At 37.9% G+C, this 23,529-nt stretch overlaps 1 long non-coding RNA gene across 1 annotated transcript; it reads left to right on the forward strand.

Annotated features, from left to right (window-relative positions):
• Nucleotides 1-4,622: 4,622 nt before the first annotated feature.
• LOC111719422 lies at nt 4,623-22,230 on the forward strand. Its single transcript, XR_002769570.2, has 3 exons — nt 4,623-4,988; nt 21,179-21,343; nt 21,975-22,230. It is a non-coding gene; the product is annotated as an uncharacterized LOC111719422 (long non-coding RNA).
• Nucleotides 22,231-23,529: the final 1,299 nt, after the last annotated feature.

Raw genomic sequence — 23,529 nt, forward strand, 5'->3', positions numbered from 1 at the left:
TTTCTTGGAGATGATTTTCTGTAGTCTTTTGCTAATATCTTATTTAAGATTTTAGCATCAATATTCATTAGGAGATTGGTCTATAATTTTCTTTCTCTGTTTTCAGCCTACCTGGTTTAGGTATCAGTACCATGTCTGTGTCATAGAAGGAATTTGGTGGACTCCTTCATTCCTATTTATCAAATAATTTATATAGCATTGGGGCCAATTGTTCTTTAAATGTTTGGTAAAATTCACATATAAATCCATCTGGTCCTGGGATTTTTCTTAGGGAGTTGTTTAATTGCCTGTTCTATTTCTTTTCTGAAATGGACTATTCAACAATTTACTTCTTCCTCTGTTAGTCTGGAAGTCTGTATTTTTAGGTAGTCATCCATTTCACTTAGGTTATCAAATTTATTGGCATAAAGTTGAGCAAAATAACTCCTTATTATTTCTCTAATTTCCTCTTCATTGGTGGAAAGTTCTCCTTTTCATTTTAAGACTACTAATTTCTTTTCCTCCCTCCTTTTCTAATCAGATTTAAAGGCTTATCTATTTTATTGGCTTTTCATAGAACCAATCTTAGTTTTATTAATTAGTTCAATAGTTTTTTACTTTCACTATTTTTAATTTCTCCTTTTAATTTAGAATTTCAATTTAGTATTTGATTGGGGGTTTTTAATTTGGTCTTTTTAGTTTTTTTAGTTGCAAGCCCAATTCATTAATCTTTTCTTTCTCTGTTTTATTCAAGTAAGCCTCTAAGGATATAAAATTCCCTCTTATTACCGCTTTGGCTGCATCCCACAAATTTTGCACATACCAATATTTGTTAATCCACTCCCCAAATAAAGAACAGTCTTTTTTTTTCTCCCAGTTTTCTGTTACCAGGAAACAAGTGCTATGAATATTTTGGTATCGGATGCAGGAATTCTCTTCAGAGGTGTACCTGTTTTATACAAGCAATAAAGATGGAAATGCAAAGAGAGCTACAGTAGTTTTTCAGAAGGCAGTCACTGCAACAGCCATCAGGTGCTGCTCTGATTTGAAGCTGCCAGACCCCTTTTAACATGTACTGTAGGAACCTGTATGAGTTCCCACTGTTTCCAGCCCAAGTTGCTTTCTATCCTTTTGCATATGTAAGAATAATGACCTAAATTTCCCTCTGATCCCAGCCTTAGAAGTCAGACTAGGTTTTATTTTATCCAGTTTAGGGCTGAAAATATAAAGAATGCATATTTAGGGTTAGGGTTAACTTATTTCATACTATCAAAATAGCTCAGACTTGACATCCCACCAAGATTCTTATCTTCTTCACAGTTTCATATGACTCAGAAGACTATATGGTCACATTATAGAGTAGAACAGAGTTTTTGAAAAGAATAAAAAATACACTATTAAAGTAAACAAAGCACAACTATTCTGAGGGAGAGGTTTTAGATGTTTGCTTCCCACTGTGGTTTTCCATTTGCCAAGGGAATAGCCTTGTCCAGAAACTACCAACCACACTACCCAATATCAAAGATAGAAAAATTAAATTAAATTAGCAATTTAAATTAAATAGCAATTCCCACCCAAATTCCTGTAGAAATATAGAGACACTTTTTGCTTCTCAACTAATCTCCAGCCAACAACTGGAATCTGATGGTCACAGAAGAGTCTTTGATAGCTCTGATAGTACCTCTGATATCTGAGGACAGGACTCCACAATCAGCTACTTCCCCCACCTCTTTTGATGTGTCTCTTACAAAGCAATCAATTGCCCTTCTTATAAATGCTCTGCTATAGCATGACATTACAGGATCTTTTGGGGGAATACCATGTAAATTAATCTCCTGAGGTTATATAAGTCATACATATCTCTTCAGACACCTTCAGGATGAAAATAATTCAAGAGAATACAAAAGTTAAGAGAACCTAAAGCAAATTAAATTTGCTTCAAACATGGGGGGTTTGTCGCTATTATTTCAGTTGTGTCCAATTCTCTGTGCTGCATTTGAGGTTTTCTTGGCAAAGATGCTGGGGTTTTTCCTTTTCCATCTCATCTTATAGATGAGAAAATTGAGGCAAGTAAGGTGAGATAACTTCCCCAAGTCATACAGTGTCTGAAGTCAGAGCTAAACTCAAGCCCCTTATCCACTGTGCTACCTAGTTATCCAGCTGTCATTGACCTATGTCCCGTACTTACATTATTGGCTCAAAGAACACGAAGAGTTTAGTGACTCCAGGACCATTACTCTAAGCACTGTGGCACCTAAGTGCCCCAGTGAACATAATATTTGCTTTTAAACCCACTAGCAGCAAGTAACAAGAATTTATTAAGCAAGAAAACAATCATAGACCTCAAGCTTACATGCTAAAAAGGGAAATATAGCATATGAAAGGGAACCAAAAAAGGTGTGTGAGAGAAAATGAGGAATGCTATGGAAGCAAAGTCTGTAGAGCATGGCTAGGGTGGGAACTGAAGCCTGGCTGGCTTGGGCCAGTTCCCAAAGCGGAGCCCTGGGGGAAATCGTCATTGGAAAAAGGGGGCTGGATTCCTAGATGAGCAGGTCCTGGATGCAAGGGAATTTCCAAGGGAAGAGGTAGATGAGTCATGAGAAGGCAAAGTCTTTAGAATCAGAAGTGCAGCCAGAAAAGAGAAAGCTCATGGCTTCTGTCCCAGCCTGTGCCCCAAATGGAGAGACCCATTCTACCAGATTTATCTGCTTTCTTTACTTCCCAGTTCTAGAAGACAGAGAGCATGAAATCTTTTATCAGTTTCTTCAGTCCATATGGCTGGCTCAAGTCTGGCCCAAAGGAAAGAATGCTAAATCTACTATACTTGGCAGAAGTGCCAAGAGTAGATTTTCCATCCATATGGTAGCATCCTCTATATATACCATTTTATATATATTTTCTATTTATTTAACCGTGTGTGTGTGTATAGTTTCCTCTAATCAAATGAGCTTTTTATGGACAGGAACTAATTTTTTTTCCTTTGAATTCTCCATATCCTAGCAAAGTAAAAACTTGTCAGTCTATTGTACTTAACCAATGTTCCTTGACTGAGATAGAGGAAGAGCAATTCAATGGCTCAGGTAAAAGGAGCAAGTTTGGGAGATAACCAGGAAGGCCCCTTGTTCTCTCACCTAGAGCATAAAATTCCTACCTGTACAGTTTATGCCCAACTTAGGCCCCTAGGCTACTGACTACGTGCTCTCTGCCCAAAATAATTGGCAATCCTGCTCACCAAGTACCAAGGGAGAAAAGCATGACGGTCTCCCCGCCTTTAAAGAAAAAATATAACCCATGTTTTTGAGGTCATCCTGATGACCGTCAAGAACAGGCAGATTAAAATACAGAGTAAAGACTCAAACATTTATTCCTACCCAAACTGCTTTCTTAGCAATTTGAAGGTACCCCCTCCCTACTTCGTGCAGACCTGCTTGTGCTCATGCTGTGGTCTTATTGCTATTCTGAAAACTCCCTTCCCAGTAATTCTGCTTGTCCAGGCATGAATAAGTAAGTTAAAATAATGTTGGTAAGAGTAGAACTGTAATAAAGGGGAGGACACGCCCTACAAAGGAAAGGGAGGTAACTATGGTTTGGGTTTCAACAGGGTAGGTAGGCTGCCCTGCTCTGGCACCTTTCATGGGACCTAAGGCCAAAGGATTCACAACTTGTAAAAACTTATAACAAGCAGAAGGAAGAGCATATTGATGCATAGGCTTAGGGTTGTTTTGTTCTGGTTTTTTTTAGTTTCTTTTCTCCCCAAAATCTAGCATTTTATACACAGAAGTTGCTCAATAAAAATTCATTGAGTCAACTTGAACCAACAAATACTCCATAAACTCTGGGAAAGAGGTGAAATACAAAGAATGAGACAGGTCCTCATTCCCATTGAGTTCTTATAATATGATCAGGGAAATGAGACATATACATGTGAGAAACAGGACAGTATATACCAACTGAAATTTATTAATTCATGTTAATGAATTAATAAATTATTTAATATTGCTAGGCCCAAGGACCTGGGTCATCATCCCATCCCTTCTCCTCTAAAAAGGACCCTCTCAATTCTGAACTGGCTCACAGCATTCAGACCAAGTTCAGTCCTGGGAAATCTGATCTCTGATAAGAGAAGCTGGGTTCACATTTCTTGGCTGGTTAAATTACTTAATTCTCATATATACGATTCTACTAAATAGGGAAAAAGAAATGTTCTTTATATAAAAACGTGAATCAGATATGGGACAGGTATTTATTTCCTACACACAAAAATGATAAAAGACACAAAAGACTTGCCACATGCATGACAACATACTAAACAAGCAGGAGTATTATTGCTATACTCTGCCAGGAGGCTAATACTCAAAACCATCTAAATATGGAGTAATTTTCACATAATTTCACATAATTATTTGTTATATTTCTTTTATAATTATATAATGTATATTGATTATATTATTTATTTCCCTCAGTTCTGCTCTATCTCCCTAAAAGTCTGTGACTTTTGGAAAACTGAGCCAGGGGATTTGGATTTTTCCTGTGGCTGATAATCTTCTCCAAAAAACATTAAAATCATTGTTGAGAACTACTCCCTTTATCATTAGGCAATTCCAACCAAAGGGCTTGGGACCACACTTAAACTTACAAAATGATCTTCAATCTAGGACACATCTATCTCAATAGTTATATTCATTTGCTCAAAACCCAGGATTCATGCTTGTCTAAGCAGGACATGGGATTTAGCTGACATATGCTCAATCAGAAATTTGTCCCAAAGTTACATGTTGCCACACTGAAGGGTCAAAGAGAAGTACAAGGGTAGAGTCCCAACTTTGGAGAAGGTCTGCTGAGTCAGTAACTCTTCCTCTTCAGTAGCCAATAAAAGGAGTTGCTTTGTCATCCCAAAACACGAGCTCTTCGTTGCTGATTCATACATGACAAAGGGCAATAGGCTTTTTTTACTCCACAGGGTCAAATCCCTGCAGCAATGAACGGATTATGCATATAGCCAGAAGCAGGTAGGAAATATCCAAATGCTCTTTATATAAACCACATTAAGAATAGTACAGATTACAACAGATGTGGGAATTCAAAGAGATAGATTGGTATGGATTACAATGACCAGAGAAAGCTGTTTTGGAAAATCCAAGTCTTGCTGGGTGGATAGGATTTGAAGGGGTAAGGGAAGGGAAGGAAAGAGGAAATAGGTATTTTTAAAAATGTTGGCAAGGAAAAGCTGGATATGGAGTAGGAATTGGGTGTAGGAAATAAGGGAAAGAATAAGGTCAGGAAGAACACAGAGAAAATGGAATAACTTTATCACAGGCATGCACATATTCTGTGTACACACTATATTTGTATGTGTATATATATATACATATACACATATAGAAATAAAAATATATTAATTTATACTTTAACATATTTAACATGTATTGGTCAACCTGCCATCTGGGGGAGAGGGTGGAGGGAAGGAAGGGAAAAATTGGAACAAAAGGTTTGGCAATTGTCAATGCTGTAAAATTACCCATGCATATATCTTGTAAATAAAAAGCTATATAAAAAATAAAATTAAAAAAAAAAAAATATATATATATATATACACACACATTCACACATGATAAACTGTATACCACGTATGTATGAACAACCTTGGGGAAATTAATAACAAAGAGCAGTCATTGTTGCCTGGATGTGTCATAAGTATGTACATATATATTTGTATGTATTTACATATCTTTGTGTCCAAGTATGTGTGTGAAATGAGGTGGGACTGGACTAGGGTAGTGGTAGCATCAGGAATAGGGAGAAGATATATTGGAGAGATTATTAGGAAAAGGGGATCAACAAAATTTGGTGAGGAATTTAAAAATCCAGGCTATGGCTCCTGACAGCCTACTCAGGGCTAAATTATAGGGAGAGGATTTTGGAGGATATCCCCAGGTGTAGACTGGGATGATTCCTGTGTAAATAAAGGCGTTGGGTGATTTGATATGACCCAGGCAGAGACTTTTGATGTTATTTTTACTATAATGCCAGATGAAAATGGAGAATCATCTTTTTTTTATTATAATAATTTTTTATTGACAGAATCCATGCCAGGGTAATTTTTTTTACAACATTATCCCTTGCACTCACTTCTGTTCCGATTTTTCCCTCCCAGCCTTCACTCCCTCCCCTAGATGGCAAGCAGTCCTGTATATGTTGAATATGTTGCAGTATATCCTAGATACAATGTATGTGTGCAGATCCAAACAGTTTTCTTGTTGCACAGGGAGAATTGGATTCAGAAGGTAGAAATAACCCTGGAAGAAAAACAAAAATGCAAAGAGTTTACATTTGTTTCCCAGTGTTCTTTCTTTGCGTGTAGCTGCTTCTGTCCATCATTGATCATTTGAAACTGAGTTAGATCTCTTTGTCAAAGAAATCTACTTCCATCAGATTACATCATCATACAGTATCGTTGTTGAGGTATATAATGATCTCCTGGTTCTGCTCATTTCACTCAGCATCAGTTCATATAAGTCTCTCCAAGCTTCTCTGTATTCGTCCTGCTGGTCATTTCTTACAGAACAATAATATTCCATAATATTCATATACCACAATTTATTCAGCCATTCTCCAGTTAACGGGCATCCACTCAGTTTCCAGTTTCTGGCCACTACAAACAGGGCCGCCACAAATATTTTGACATATACAGGTCCCTTTCCCTTCTTTAGTATCTCTTTGGAGAAAATGGAGAATTATCAGTAGCCAGGCAAGTCAGTTCCTGATTTGACCAGCAGGCGTCAGTCTGTCCCCAACGAGTTGAGGTGAGTCATAGGATACCTTTCCTTTTTTCTCCCCCATTGCTCCTGCCCATTTCTTCCTCCTATCCTTTCCCCTAGGTAATCCAGGTGCCAGCCTTTGCTTGGTTCATCCAGAATTGAGGGTGTTTGAAGAAAGTGAAGGAAGATGCAATGGAGGGGGAAATGGGAACAGGTAGACATTTCCAAATGGCCTGAACCTGTAAGAAGAGCAGAGCAAAGACTGAATAAATAGCCTGTATCCCCTGAGGGCTCAACCTTAAGGCTCCAGGGTCTGGCCTTCAATCTGTGAAGAAAAGCTGTCAATGGGGCTTGAAGGGCACAGAAAATAATGCAAAGTAGGGAGAGAGCTGCTGTTTTTTAGTTTGGTTTGGTTTGGGTTTTTGGTTTTGTTTTTTAAATTATAGCCTTTTATTTACAAAACATATGCATGGGTAATTGTTTAACAATGACCTTGAAAAACCTTCTATTCCAAATTTTCCCCTCCTTCCTTCTCCTCCTTCCCCTAGATGGCAGGTAGTCCAATACATGTTAAATATGGTTTGTTTTTTTTTTTTTTTTTTTTTTTTAATAGCCTTTTATTTACAGGTTATATGTATGGGTAACTTTACAGCATTACATGTTTAAATATGTTAAAAGTATATGTTAAATACAATATATGTATACACATTTATACAGTTCTCTTGCTGCACAAGAAAAATCGGATCTAGAAAAAAAGAAAAAAACTGAGAAGGAAAACAAAAATGCAAGCAAACAATAACAAAGAGTGGAAATGCTAGGTTGTGGTCCACACTTATTTCCCATAGTTCTCTTTCTGGATGTAGATGGCTCTCTTTATCACTGAACAATTGGAATTGGTTTGAATCAACTCATTGTTGAAGAGAGCCTAGTCCATCAGAGTTGATCTTCGTATAGTCTTGTTGGTGTGTATAATGATTTCCTGGTTCTGCTCATTTCACTCAGCATCCGTTCATATAATTCTCTCCAGGCCTTTCTGAAATCTTCCTGCTGGTCATTTCTTACAGAACAATAATATTCCATAATATTCATATACCCTAACTTATTCAGCCATTCTCCAGCTGATGGATATCCAGAAAAAGCAACTATGAACTAACTACGGCATAGGGTGGTGAATTTGGAACCAGGAATGAATTCAAATCCTGAGTCTACCACATTACATTTTCCCCCTCTAGGTCTTAGTTTTCCCATAGACAAAGGGGTTGAACTCCATGGTCAGTTCTATGCAACATATCTTAGGAAATCTCACTGATAAATGAGACATTCAGAAGGGGATTGGAGACAGGACATACCAAGTAACATTTGAAAATCTGAGGAGGTTTACATTGAAGAAGAGAAGGTTTAGAGCATATAATAATTCCCTCAATTTTTTAAAGACTGCTCAAACCAAAGAACTCTGAGACTGGAATAGGAAGGCACAGTATGAGCCTATAGCTTGAAGGTACAGGATGTGTCATTTTTGATCAGAAGCAGTCAAATATCTCGGGAAAAGCAGCTTGCCATAGAGGAGACGCACTGGTTTCAAAGCCAGGCATAGAGGAGATGCACTGGTTTCAAAGCCAGGCTACCTGAGTTTAAAATATAGCCATTAATACTATCTTATTTGTTTATTAAGGTTATTCGACTATTGGTACTTATTGGCTGTATTATCAAGAACAGATCACTCCCTTTCATTGAAAAGTTTCCTCATTGAGGGAGGGAGAGGATGGTTGAAAAAAAGTAGAGAATATAAGTGTTACTATTTCCATTTTCTATATGGGGGAAATGAAGTTTAAAGGGTTCACACAGTATTTAAGCATGAAGCTAGATTTGAAATGAACTTCAAAGCCAATGCTATTTCTGCTCCAATAAGTGATCTTCTCTCAAAGAATTCCAATCAGCCAAGCTGAACAGCTTTAAGGATGGAGGCTTAGACTGTTCCAAATATCCAGGTTCTCCAGGGCCCTATCTCCTCTCCTGAGATGACATTGTACAAGCTCCATGTTGACATCGTCTGGTGATACAAACAGTTCTCAAAGCCAGGACTACATCTGGGTCCTGGGAATATCCCCTACCTCAGTTTTTTTTAATGGTAAATTACCTGAATACAGAGAGGATTCCTTTGAGCAGGAGTTGACCCTCTTTTCTGTACCTCGAGATCTGTGGGCAAAGTCCAGGCCTAAGCATCACGAGGCACAATATTCAAGTGCAAGAAAAAATCCCAAGTCAGAGCAGGGAGTCAACTTAGACACATATAAACACCACAAAATAAAAGAATATGAGTGGTTTAAAAAAAAAAAAAAACACTAGCCTTCTTACCATCCCCATCAAAGGTAGCAAAGTTCAGAGTGGTCATGATTATGAGAACTGATTCCTACCTTTGAGATTTTCTGATCCAATGCCTTCCTCTGAAGGAGGAAACAGAGGGTCTGGAGGGGGGAAAGGCCTACTTTCTAGAAGACACAAGAGGATTGTATTCACTGTGGCAAAGGTATTAAGTAGCAGATCTAGGCTCTAACTCAATTTTCTGAACTCATTTTTTCTACTATATTACTGTTTATATCTAAGGCCATGTCTGCTACTGAGCTGACTTAACGCTAGTGCCCCCAAGTTGGCTTTTTTTATCAGTCTTCCTTAGACCTGGAGTTATGTTGCTCAAATTTCTTTTTCTAAGGAGACAAATTAATGTCCAGATTTGTGTATGAATGGGATTTAGAAAGGTAAGATTGCACAAAGTCGTCAGCCTCCTTCTCTCCTCAGAGTCATCCAAGACCAGTGTGGAGACAAATCAAGACAACTGGCAATGATCTGGGATGACTTGGGAATCTTTCTTGTCTGACCAAGCTCTAAGTTCTCCACAGTGCCTCCTCCAGTCATCTCCATGGCCGCTGTCATTCAGTTATTCTTCTAACAACTATTGTTATTATTGTCTACAAGGTTCTTTTGGTTCCACTCACTTTATTCTTCATTATTTCATGCAAGTCTAAGAACTAATACTATAAAATCCTTTTTTCTTTACATTTTGTTCACTAATTCCTTTGCTTTGTTGACCTTTTATTCTTCCAAATGAATTTTGTTACAGTTTTTCAAGCTCAAAAACATAATTTTTTGTTGATTTAATTAAGATGACATTGAATAAGTAGATTTGTTTAGGCAGAATTGTCATTTTTATTATCTTGGTTCTGTCCATTCATGTGCAATTAATATTTCTCCAATTATTTAAGTTTGACTTTGTTTAAAAAGGAATAGTATAATTATGTTCATGGAGTTCTTGGGTTTGTTTTGCAGGTTTGCTCCCAAGTATTTTATGCTGTCTATAATTATTTTAAATGAGCTATTTCTTACTATCTCTTCTTGCAGGGTTTTGTATGTGATATATAAAAATGCAAATGAATTATGTAGCTTTACTTTCTATTATGCTACTTTGCAAAAATTATTTTTTCAACTAGCTTTTTAGTTGAATCTCTTGGATTTTTCAAAAATATCATCATATCTGGCCTAGGATGATAGGATAGTCTTCTGTTACAACATTATGCACATAAGAGGTAAACTATTCTAAGTAAGAAGCACCTGTAATAAACATATCAATTGTTGATGGATTCTGAACCATTTGGTCTGGACACTGATAGAAATCTCATACATATAGTGACTTTCTACACTTTCCAATGCCATATATTGATTCAACACAGTGTGTATGCAAAAAGTAGAGGAAAGTACTGCTTCAAGCCCTGCCTCTGCTGGAATCCTCCAGCAACCATGTTGATGTACAACAGATCAACTGCAAACTGCAAAAAGAGATAGTTTTATTACTTCACTGCATATTTTGATTCTTTCAATTTCTTTTTCTTCTCTTATTGAATAATTGGTGATGATGGGTGTCCTTGTTTCATTCCTGTTCTTACTGGAGCTTCTAGCTTATCCCCGTTACAAATAATGCTTGCTGGTGGTTTTGGTAAATCCCTCTTATCATTTTAAGGAAAAATTCATGTATATCTATGCCGTCAAGTGTTTTTAATAGGAATGAATATTGTAGTTTGTCAAAAGGTTTTTCTACATCCATTGATATAATCATTCAGCCTCCCTAGTTTTTCTCTGGATGCAAATGGCATTTTCCATCCAAAGTCTATTAAAATTGTCTTAGATCAGTTTATTGTTGAAAAGAGCAAAGTCTATCATAGAAGATCATCACATAATCTTGCTGTTACTGTACATAATGTTTTCCTAGTTCTGTTCACTTCACTCAGCATCAGTTCATGTAAGCTTATCCAGGCTTTTCTGAGATCAGCCTGCTCATCATTTCTTATAGAAAAATAATATACCATTATATTCATGTCATAATTTATTCAGCCATTACCCAATTCATGGACTGATGCTTTTTTCTTATGAAGCTCATTTATTATCTGTTCAATTTTTTTCTAAAATAGGTTTATTTAGATAGTCTATTTCTTCTTCTGTTAATGTTGGAAGTTTATATTTTTAAAAATATTCAAATTTATTGGCATATAACTGGACAAGACAACTCCTAATAATTGTTTTGATTTCATCTTCCTTACTGGAATGTTTACCCTTTTCATTTTTTGATACTAATTTTCTTTTCTCTCTTTTTAAATCATATTAATCAATAACTGATTTTGTTGGTTTTTATAAGACCAATGCCTAATTTTATTTATTAATTAAAAGGTTTTCCTTACATTGAATTTTATTAATCTAACCTTTAATTTTTAGGATTTCTAATTTGTTCTTTCTTCTAGGTTCTTAAGTTGGATACGCAATTTATTGGCTTGTTCTTTCTCTATTTTATTGGTATAAACATTTAGAAATATAAAATTTCCTCTGATTACTGGTTTTACCATATCCCACATATTTTGGTATGTTGCCTCATCATTCTCTTTAATAAAGCTATTTGTTTCTATGACTTACTCATTAACTCATTCATTGTTTAAGATTAGATTATTTGGTCTCCAATTACTCTTTAATCTTTTTGCATAGTCTCTTATTAAATGTAATTTTTACTGCATTTAGATTTTAAAAGGATGAATTTAATATTTCTCCTTTTCTGCATTTAAGTATAAAGATTTTATGCCCTAATATGTGGTCAATTTTTGTGAAGACACTATGTACTACTGACAAAAAAAGGTATATTCTTTCTATTCCCATTAAATTCTTTCCAGATATGGATTACCTAGCTTATCTAAGATTCTATTCATCTTGGGGGTTTTTTTTTGTTTTGTTTTGTTAACTTTATTTAGTTCTGAAATGGAAGGTTAAAATCCCTCACTATTATAGGTTGGGTTTTTGTTTGTTTGTTTTTTATTTGTTTCCACCTGTAATTCATTTAGCTTTTCCTTTTAAAATTTAAGCTAAAATTTAAGCATTTGGTGCTTATAGGTTTAGTACTGATATTACTTCATTGTCTATGATACCTTTTATCATAGTGTAGTTTCCCTGTTTATTTCTTTTCATTAAATCTATTTTAGTTTTAACTTTGAAATCATATTTGCTATCCCTGCTTTTTTTGTATCAGCTGAAGCATAATAATTCTGCTACAGCCTAGCTTTTCTTTTCTTTTCTTTTTTTTTTTTTTAACACCCTTTGAGATCTGGGAAACCATTGTCAATAGCTCTAGCCTTAGTCTCCTGGAAGTTTCAAGGATAGTTTCAGTGCCATTAAAGGAAAAATTAACTTAGCCTACATAGGATAGGGCCCAAGAAAAGAGTCTAATCCATTTGAAATAAGAACCCTAGTGTAATAGTGCTGGACTTATGCCTGATGAAATAGATTTTTTTAATGGTCCAAGTTTGTAGCAATTCTGTCCTTGAAAATGTAGTTATGAAATAGCTTATGATTATGCCTTCAGTTGTAGAACAAAAACTATGTAACAAGTGAGTGGGGGGGAGGTTGAAATCCCAACCCTGCATCAGGAAGGGTTACTCCCTCCTACGTGGCTCCTTCAGCTGTCCCACACCCTTCTACTCCAAACAAAGGAAAAACAGGAAATATAAGGACAGACAGCACAGATATGAAAAATAAAATTAGATCTTTCAATTGCAGTTTCTCTAACAATAAAAAAGGTAAGCTTAGAAACTGAGGATTCCAAGTTATATAGAGAATTAACACAAACATGAAACCAAGAATCTATTCCCTAATAAATAAGTGGTTAAAAAAAACAACTTTCAGAAGAAATTATTAATTATTAATGATCATATAAAAATCTATTCCAAGTTAATATTAATAAAAGAAATATAAATTTAAACATCTCTCAACTTTTACCTTATGCCCTAAAAACTGGCAAAAATGAACAAAAAACTGGAAGTGCACAAAGTAAATCCTTATTAATTAATAATTTCCCTGTTGGTAGAGCTAAGATTTAGTCTCATTTTCTTCTGTTTAAAAAAATGGGGAAAAATAGAATTTTATAGAAACAATGATGACTTTGCCATTCATACCTTTTGACACTACTGGGCACTTATTTCACTGTGGTCAAAAATAGAAAACAAGATCTAATAAAAACTAAAATATTTATAGCTGTGAGTATCTCTACTGGGCCTGTATCCCAAAGAGATCATAAAAAAGGCAAAAGGACCTACATATGCAAAAATATTCATAGTAGGCCTTTTTACAATGGGAAGAAACTGGAACCTGAATGGATGCCCATCACTTGGGGAATAGCTAAATAATTATGGTATAAAAATGTTATGGAATATTATTGTTCTATAAGAACGATTAGAGAAAGGCGTGGAGAGATTGATGCTAAGTGATATATGTTCATTATTTGCTATCTAGGGGAGGGAGTGGGGAGAAAGGAAGGAGAAAAATTTGGAATACAAGTCTTTGCAAAGGTGAATGTTGAAAACAATCTTTACATAAATTTTGAAAATAAAAAGCTGTTGTTTAAAAATATATATAGCTGTGGGTTGGGTAGTAGCAGAGAACTAGAAACAAAGGAAGCACCCAGAAATATAAAATTATTCATTTTTCACTGTTATATGTGCCTACAGTTTGACTAACCTAACCTTTCTGCTCTTCTTGTACTCAATATTCCATCTCCAGTTTCTGTAACTTTGCCCAGGTTGTTTCTCACATCTGGGAAAGTGCCCTCCTTCTCTTTCCTATTCCTCTCCCCACCTCCAGTTGTGAGGTTCTCCTCTTGAAATCACTTGTATTTACTTTGTATTTTGTATCACATCATTTTCCTTGATAGACTGGAAGTTCCCTATAAGCAGTAATTGGTTTATTTTTATCTTGGTACCCCCTCAGCACCTAGTAAGAATTCCTGGCATTAATAAATGCTCGCTAATTGACGGAGCTGCTAGGTGGCACAGGGGACAGAGTTGGGGGACTGGAGTCAGGAGAAATTCAAGTCTGGTCTCAGATATTAGTGATGTGATCCTGGACAAGTGACTTAACCCTGTTTGCCTCAGTTGCTTCGTCTGAAAAATGAACTAGAGAAGGAAATGGCAAATCATTCTATTATCTTTTGTCAAGAAAACCCCACATGAGGTCACAAAGGGTGGAACTTGACTGAAAACAACTGGGCAACAACAGATTGATTGAGTGAATGAATGAACAAACTGCCACATATTAATGTGGTAGACTATTAATATGCATAAGAAATGTTGGAGATGAAGGATTCAGAGAAACATTGGAAAATTAATATGAATTAATGCAAAGGAAATAAGCAGATCTAGAAGAATAAAATCCATATAGTAGGAGAGCTGGAAACACCCAGCGATCCCCTGTACTGGGGAATCTATAGAACTTCTATAGAATTGCTCTTGCTCAAGGACTTTTGCCTAGTTTATCTAACCCTGTGATGAATCTGACAGGAACACCTTTCAAATCCCAGAATATAGAAGATTCAGAGACAGATACTTCACCTTTTCTCCAGTGCTTCTTACAGATTATAGCCCTGGGGAAGATTTTCTCTCTCCAGCCTCACTTACAAGTTTGAACACAAACTGAAAGCACAATGCTTTCTTCCATGTAAAGGGTGGGTGGGATTTGGAGAGAGCTCTGGCAAGTCCGATGGTGGAGTCAAGTCAAACAATTTGTTGAGAGAAGTCAGTCTGAGACTGGGATCCATCTCTGCATATGGGGAGCCTCAAACATGAAATTCTAGCTGGCTTTAGTGTGTGGGCTTTGGTTCTTTCTGAGTGAACCCAAGACTTTTTTTTTTTTTTTTATTTAATAGCCTTTTATTTATAGGATATATTCATGGGTAACTTTACAGCATTAACAATTGCCAAACCTCTTGTTCCAATTTTTCACCTCTTACCCCCCCACCCCCTCCCCTAGATGGCAGGATGACCAGTAGATGTTAAATATATTAAAATATAACTTAGATACACAATAAGTATACATGACCAAAACGTTATTTTGCTGTACAAAAAGAATCAGACTCTGAAATATTGTACAATTAGCTTGTGAAGGAAATCAAAAATGCAGGTGTGCATAAATATAGGGATTGGGAATTCAATGTAATGGTTTTTAGTCATCTCCCAGAGTTCTTTCTGGGCATAGCTAGTTCAGTTCATTACTGCTCCATTAGAAATGATTTGGTTGATCTTGTTGCTGAGGATGGCCTGATCCATCAGAACTGGTCATCATCTAGTATTGTTGTTGAAGTATATAATGATCTCCTGGTCCTGCTCATTTCACTCAGCATCAGTTCGTGTAAGTCTCTCCAGGCCTTTCTGAAATCATCCTGTTGGTCATTTCTTACAGAACAGTAATATTCCATAATATTCATATACCACAATTTATTCAGCCATTCTCCAACTGATGGACATCCATTCAGTTTCCAGTTTCTAGCCACTACAAAAAGGGCTGCCACAAACATTCGTGCACATACAGGTCCCTTTCCCTTCTTTATAATCTCTTTGGGATATAATCCCAGTAGTAACACTGCTGGATCAAAGGGTATGCACAGTTTGATAACTTTTTGAGCATAGTTCCAAACTACTCTCCAAAATGGTTGGATTCGTTCACAACTCCACCAACAATGCATCAATGTCCCAGTTTTCCCGCATCCCCTCCAACAATCATCATTATTTTTTCCTGTCATCCTTAGCCAATCTGACAGGTGGGTAGTGGTATCTTAGAGTTGTCTTAATTTGCATTTCTCTGATTAATAATGACTTGGAGCATCTTTTCATATGACTAGAAATAGTTTCAATTTCTTCATCTGAGAATTGTCTGTTCATATCCTTTGACCATTTTTCAATTGGAGAATGGCTTGATTTTTTATAAATTAGAGTTAATTCTCTATATATTTTGGAAATGAGGCCTTTATCAGAACCTTTGACTGTAAAAATATTTTCCCAATTTATTGCTTCCCTTCTAATCTTGTCTGCATTAGTTTTGTTTGTACAAAAACTTTTCAGTTTGGTATAATCGAAATTTTGTATTTTGTGATCAGTAATGATCTCTAGGTGAACCCAAGACTTAAAGCCAACTAGTGAAGAAGCTTCCATTGGCACAACAGCTGACAGGGTGCTCTATGACCAAGGTCAGTGGGATCAAGACAAGGGTATTAGTGAACCTGAAGCCCTATAACATATCAGAAATATGTTGGGACAGCTCAGGGGCCTAGTGGATAGAGCACCAGCCCTGAAGTCAGGAGGACCTGAGTTCAAATTTGATCTTAGACACTAAACACTTCCTGGCTGTGTGACCCTGGGCAAGTCACTTAATCCCAAATTCCTCAAAACTATATATATATATAAACCCCATTGGCATATGTTTTGGTCACTCACATTCCCAATTTGTGTACTTTTTTACTTGGGAACTCTGTGTGTTTCTGTCTTCCCACTGGTACTTATGGAAGTTTGGAAGGGGAGATGTCTTATTGCTACCACTCTAATGATTCCATTTTAATAAAGACTTTTGTTTTGAGCTTAATTGTGTCCTCTGGATGATTAGAGTAAAGATAAAAAAAGTTTTTTTTTTTTAATTTATGAGAGAGTTTTAGGAGTACAAACTTACTGAGCACCTGGAGTTGGGATAGCTTTCAGAGAGGATGCAAGAATGAATTGGTGAAATGGCCTGGAAGAGGCTACATTCTGCCAAGGTCAGGCCACATCTGGATTATTACATTCACTTCTTGGATCAACATTTTTGGAAGTATAATTGGAAAGCTTAGGGAGAAATATGTTGTTATTGTTTGTCCTTTGTTCTCAAAGAGAACCATGACATCAAGGAGTTAATGCCATGACATAAACTTGAACTGGATTTATGTGAGGGAGGGCTGCCTTACTTTCCCCTCCAGACATATCAGGGTCTAGTGGCAAGATAGAGATCTGGACTAGAGATGATAGGATGGTGAAAGACTTTAAGATCATCCCTCCTTGCTGTTTCTTATATACAATATTTTACTTTTTGACTCAGTGCATTGTCACTGACTCTTTCCCACATGGAAGTCCAGGCCTCCTCATCTTCAGCTCTGGGCTTCTCTGTTTCTTTCAAGCCTCAGCTAAGACCACTTTCTACAAGAAGCATTTCTGAATCCCTTTAATTGTTGTTAATGCCTTCCCCTGATGTGATCTTCAATTTATCCTGTCTTGTCTGTACATAGTTCTTTACATGTTGTTTACTCTATTAGATTGTGAGCTATTTGAGGACAGGAATTCTTTTTTGCCTTTCTTCAAATCCCAAACACAGCATGGTATGACACATAATCACACTGAATAAATGCTTGTTGACTTGATTTGATTCGAGTATAAGGAGAAGAAACTAAGTACAAAGAATAGTAGAATTCTTCAAGTAACTTTGAGGCTTTGGCTCTTAGTGATTAGTCAAAGATAGGTCCCAAATCAAGTCTCAGAGCAATTGTTTTTGTTTTAGACAGAAACCCTGAGGATCTCCTCCTTCCAGAATGATTAAAAAAAAAAAAACTAGATAAAAGAGACCATATTCTTTCCCTTATTTCTTACCTAGTTTTTCTCACTGAATGAGCATTGCCTTAGTCAAACAGACCTGGGAAAACTTAGCTTAAAAAGGCCAAGGTCTACTATTGCATCCAGTTCTCCTGGTTTATCTTGCCACTAGACCCAAATGGCTCTGGAGGAGAGAGTGGAGTTGTTGACTTTGCCCAGCCCTCTTTCAATTAAGTGCAATCCATTTGGAAATTATAACATCTCCTTCTGAATATCATGGTCCTCTTTGAGATTGAAGGACAAACCATGTATACTTATTGTGTATCTAATTTATATTTTAATATATTTAACATCTACTGGTCATCCTGCTATCTGGGGGAGGGGGTGGGGGGGGGTAAGAGGTGAAAAATTGGAACAAGAGGTTTGGCAATTGTTAATGCTGCAAAGTTACTCATGTATATATCCTGTAAATAAAAGGCTATTAAATTAAAAAAAAAAAAAAAAAAAAAAAGATTGAAGGACAAACAACAACAAATTTGAACCTTTTTTTATAATTTTCCTAAGATTAAATATAACATTTTATCCCATGTCTTGTTATCTTAAATCCTTCTCAATCCAGAGGTGTCAATGAGGTTCAGGACAACCAAAAGCTAAAGGCATTTGGGTTACTTGGAAAAGTTTCAGATTCTTTGAGATTCCAGTAGTCTTGAAAAAGACTTTCTGCATTAGTTTTGTTTGTACAAAAGCTTTTTTACTTGATATAATCAAAATTTCTATTTTGTGATCAGTAATGATCTCTAGTTCTTCTTTGGTCACAAATTCTTTCCTCCTCCACAAGTCTGAGAGGTAAACTATCCTATGTTCTTGTAATTTATTTATAATCTCATTCTTTATGCCTAAATCATGAACCCATTTTGATCTTATCTTGGTGTATGGTGTTAAGTGTAGGTCCATGCCTAGTTTCTGCCATACTAATTTCCAATTTTCCCAGAAGTTTTTGTCAAATAGTGAATTCTTATCCCAAAAGTTGGGATCTTTGGGTTTGTCAAAGACTAAATTGCTATAGTTACTATTTTATCCTGTGAACACTGATTGACTACTCTTATTTCTTAGCCAATACCAAATTGTTTTGGTGACCGCTGCTTTATAATATAGTTTTAGATCAGGTACAGCTAGGCCACCTTCATTTGATGTTTTTTTCATTAGTTCCCTTGAAATTCTTGACCTTTTGTTCTTCCAAATGAATTTTGTTATTATTTCTAGGTCAGTAAAATAGTTTCTTGGGAGTTTGGTATAGCACTAAATATATAGATTAGTCTAGGTAGTGTTGTCATCTTTATTATATTTGCTCAGCCTATCCAAGAGCACTTAATATTTTTCCAATTGTTTAGGTCTGATTTTATTTGTGTGGAAAATGTTTTGTAGTTTTGATCATATAGTTCCTGACTTTCCCTTGGCAGATATATTCCCAAATTTTTATGCTATCGACAGTTATTTTAAATGAATTTCTCTTTGTATCTTTTGCTGTTGGATTTTGTTAGTGATGTATAAAAATACTGAGGATTTATGTGGATTTATTTTGTATCCTGAATCTTTGCTAAAGTTGTAGATCATTTCTAATAGCTTTTTAGTAGAAGCTCTGGGGTTCTCAAAGTATTCCATCATAACATCTGCAAACAGTGATAATTTAGTTTCCTCATTACCCACTCTAATTCCTTTTTCATCTCTTATTGCCGAAGCTAGTCTTTCTAATACAATATTGAATAGTAATGGTGATAGTGGGCAAACTTGTTTCACTCCTGATTTTATTGGGAATGGTTCCAGTTTATCACCATTATATATGAAGCTTACTGATGGTTTTAAATAAATGCTACTGACTATTTTAAGGAAAAGTCCATTTATTCCTATACTCTCTAGTGTTTTTAATAGGAATGGATGTTGGATTTTATCAAATGCTTTTTCTACATCTATTGAGATAATCATATATTTTTTGTTAATTTGGTTATTGATATAGTAAATTATGTTACTAGTTTTCCTAATATTGAACCAACCCTGAAAAAGACTTTCAATGCGAAGGTAGGTGACCAAAGGGCCCAACAGAGAAGGAGAATGCAGTTCCCCTTTAACCATTCAACTATTCAACCAGTTAGAAATGATAAGTAACAGCCAATGGTCATTGCTTCCCATAGGACCATGAGCCTAGTATAATAGAGTGCCTAAAGTGTTTATTGATTAAGTCAGGTTGAGAGCTGAGTTGCTGACTGAACACTGTTAAGATTTAAGGACACCAGGGAAACTGAAGCCAGGTCAGGCTGAAACAGCAGACACAAATAATTTATATTCTCTATTTCCTCACCTGAAAACTGAGAGTAAAACTATCTGTAGTAGTTATAATGAAGCTCAAATGAAATCATGTCAAGATCTTGGACTCTATAAATCAGTTATTATTTATCAAGCTGAGTCTGAATTTCCTTCTTTATAAAATAAGATTATAATGATTCTACCACCTATCTCACATGACTGTTGTGAGAAAAGTACTTTGGGAATCTTAATGTGCTCTAGAACAAAGCTTCCCCAAGTAGTTACTTGAATGTGGGGGTTATGAAATTATGATTCATTATCAGTAAATGTTTTATTTGTATACCTGTTTGTATATCTGTTTTATCTGGGATCAGGTAAAAATTTCTCAGGCAAAGAGTGGTTTTAAGTATAAAACATTAAAAAAGTCCTTTTCTAGAAAAGTGAATTGTGATAAGGAGCTGAGAACTACATATTCTTGGGAAGGATCAGAGTTGAGAACTTGATCTGAGAGTGATTCTGGGCAGAAGCTACAGCTTGAATTGTTTGAGGCAGAAATTTTGGGGACATGGCTACAGTGTTGAGAATGTTCAGGAGGGAGAGAAGGTTGTATGGAAGGGATCTATTTCAAGTTTTTTGGGTAGGGAACAGGATTCCCCATCTCCACAATCAGGGTCTTGTAGGAAGTGTGAGTATATGGGTGCAGAGCATGGCTGTATATGTTTTGAGTACTCAATGATTTTATTGGGGAGGTGGTACTAGCCTTCCTACTAGTAGTATGAAGCAGACCTGTCATCCCTTCCCTAGGAGTTACACTGAAAGAACCCCAGGCTGTGCTCTTTCACCTCCATGTTACCTTTGGAGATTCTGAGCCTACCCTGCCTTCCCTCACCAAACATATTTACCACAATCATGTCAAAGCCGTGCTGTTTGAACACAACTCGGGATCAAAAGCATTATGTAACTCCCAGGCCCTCCTGGGGCTGCTAGTCCTGGCTCTCTTCCCAAATCATAAAAGCTTGAAAGGATCTTTGGAATCACATAGTCCTTTATCAGAAGAGACTGGGGTCGGGAGAGGTTGTGATTTGCCTAACGTCACGTAGGTAATAAAAGAAAAACCAGGATTCAAACTCATAGGAACGACTCCAGATCCAGCGTTCTTTCCCCCATCCTGGCTCTGCTCTTCTTCCTACTCCATCTCTCAGTAAACATTGTTTGGTCTTTCTTCCAAAGTTCCTTGACCCTCCATTGAACCTAAGTCCTAGGCGCTGTTTTGGACCTGGGCCACGGCAGGTCCAGCAGGTCAGTGCCCTGTGGATGTCAGTGTCCCTCGCTGCCCTGGGAATGGGCTTGTGGCCACGTAGGAGCCTGAGACAAGGACAGCTGCCTAACCTGTAGGTGAGGTCACACTCGGGTCCCCAAGGGGAGGCACGTGGATGCTGGTTAGTTGACTCTCTGTGGGTGACTTGGGAGTCCCTCAAGGATCTGTCTACCCCAAGCTCATTTCTTTCTCTCAGGGTTTAATTATCATCTCAATTAGACACATCTCGATCACCTCTAATAAGTCCTGCTCCACCAGAAGCTCAGAGTTAGAAGAGAACTCTGAGACAATTTCCTCCAAGTCATACCTGAACAAGGACACCATAACTCTTCAAATCCTATTATCTAACTTTTGCCTGAAGGTCCCTAAGGCAACCTGTTTCACTTCTGCCTAGCTAGGATTGATGCAGGTTTTCCCTTCTGTGCTTCATTTTGTCTCTTTGGAGCTTCAGTTCTGCTTCCTATTATCATCTGCCTGTTAGCTAGGGCCATCTGGTTATCCTGTAAGTATCCCAAGTTCAACATGCTGAAAACATCTCTCATTCTCTTTCCCCAAAATTTGCCCCGACCCCAAACTTCTGTATCTCTTTTGAGGGCATCACTTTCCTTCCAATATTAGATTCATTCTTGATTCTCCCCTCTCCCCTACTCTTTGCCTCGGATAAGTGATAAGTGACACACATTAATGCCCTTCTCTCTATTCCCACAGCCACCACTTCTCATGGAACCCACTTTGGTAGCCTCCCAATTGGCCTCCAGTCTCTGCGATCCACCCTCCACAAGCTTCAAAAACCAACTCAGCGGATCACTCTTGGATTCTTTATAACATTAGGGCCTTTCTTTTTTCTCCAGAATAAAACAGAATCCCCTCATGCTGGCATTTCAGGCTTTTCCCCTCCCAATTTCATCGATGGAGAGGCCCTCTCTTAAGTCAGAATGGCTTCCTTTTGGTCCCCGCAGGCCAGGAGGAGTCACTAGATCTCTCTGGGCTGTAGTCAACTCTCCAAGAATACAGGGGGTAAAGAAGTTGCCTAGATCCGTGGATTCCCAGATTCAGCCCCGGTTCCTTATATATATTTCTACCTTGTTTGACACATAAAAAAGCAAGAAAAAAACAAATTGAAAAAAACTATTTGTTCGCGCATCAGGCGCAACTTGCACCCAAGTTCATCGGTTTTCTTTTGGAGGTGGATAATATTGTTTTCCAACCCGAGTCCTCTGGAGTTTCTTGGAAGATGGCATCGATGAGAGGGGCTCCTCGTTACAATGTGGGGGTTAATGTGTACGAGGGCCCGGCTCTGCTCGCTCTCCTCCGCCTCGGCCCGCCCTTCATCACTTCGTCCTGCTTTTGGGTACTTTCAATAGTGCTCCATCACAAGCCTGCGCCAGCAGCTGGGCCAGACGCTGTTTTCTCTTTCCCCAACCGCCTGGGGAGGGCGGAGTCCGGAGCGGGTTCTACAGGAACCTGGGCTCGGGATCGGCCGAGGCCTGCAGAGCCGGGGGAAGGGGGGCCGCCCCCGCAGGGACCCCGCGGGGACGCGATGTTCCCGGCCCCGACCCAGCCCCCGCCCGGCCATTAACGCGCCCGGCGGGGCCCAAGCGGGGGCGGGGAAGAGTGGGGGGCAGGCAGGAACTGGAGGTGGGGGACTTCTCCCTCCGGGCGCCGCCTCCTCTTCCCCAGCCCGGCCCGAGCGCGGACTCTGGCCCGCCCGGGCCCGAGACTAAAAGTGGCCGGAGCGGCCGGGGAGCGCGCGGGGGGCCGGGCCGTGGGTGGCAGCTGGGACTAGAGGAGGGCTTCTGCAGCTGCTGGGCAGCCAGTCCCTCTCGTCTCCGTGCCAGGGCCCTGCACAGTGCTCCCCATCCCCTGGCAGCCCCTGCTCTCCTGCCCGGGCGGGTCCCAGGAACGCGGCGTCCGCTGGGAGCACGGCGCAAAGGTCCCGGCCGGCCGCCAGGATGCTCTCACTTTTAGGGGTTTGATCTAGAGGAAGTCATTTATTTACTTTCCCTCCTGAGGCAGTTGGGGTTAAGTGACTTGCCCAGGGTCACACAGCTAGGAAGTATTTCCGATTTGCACTCAGGTCCTCCTGACTTCAGGGCTGGTGCTCTATCCACTGCTCCACCTACCTATCCCTAAAAACTTTTTTTTTTTTTAAATTAAAACCTTTTATTTTCTAAACAAATGCATAGATAATTTTCATCACTATTACAGCTTTTTATTTACAAGATATATACATGGGTAATTTTTCAGCATTGACCCTTGCAAA

This window comes from Sarcophilus harrisii, chromosome 1, assembly GCF_902635505.1.
Source record: "Sarcophilus harrisii chromosome 1, mSarHar1.11, whole genome shotgun sequence".
Classification (NCBI taxonomy): Eukaryota; Metazoa; Chordata; class Mammalia; order Dasyuromorphia; family Dasyuridae; genus Sarcophilus; species Sarcophilus harrisii.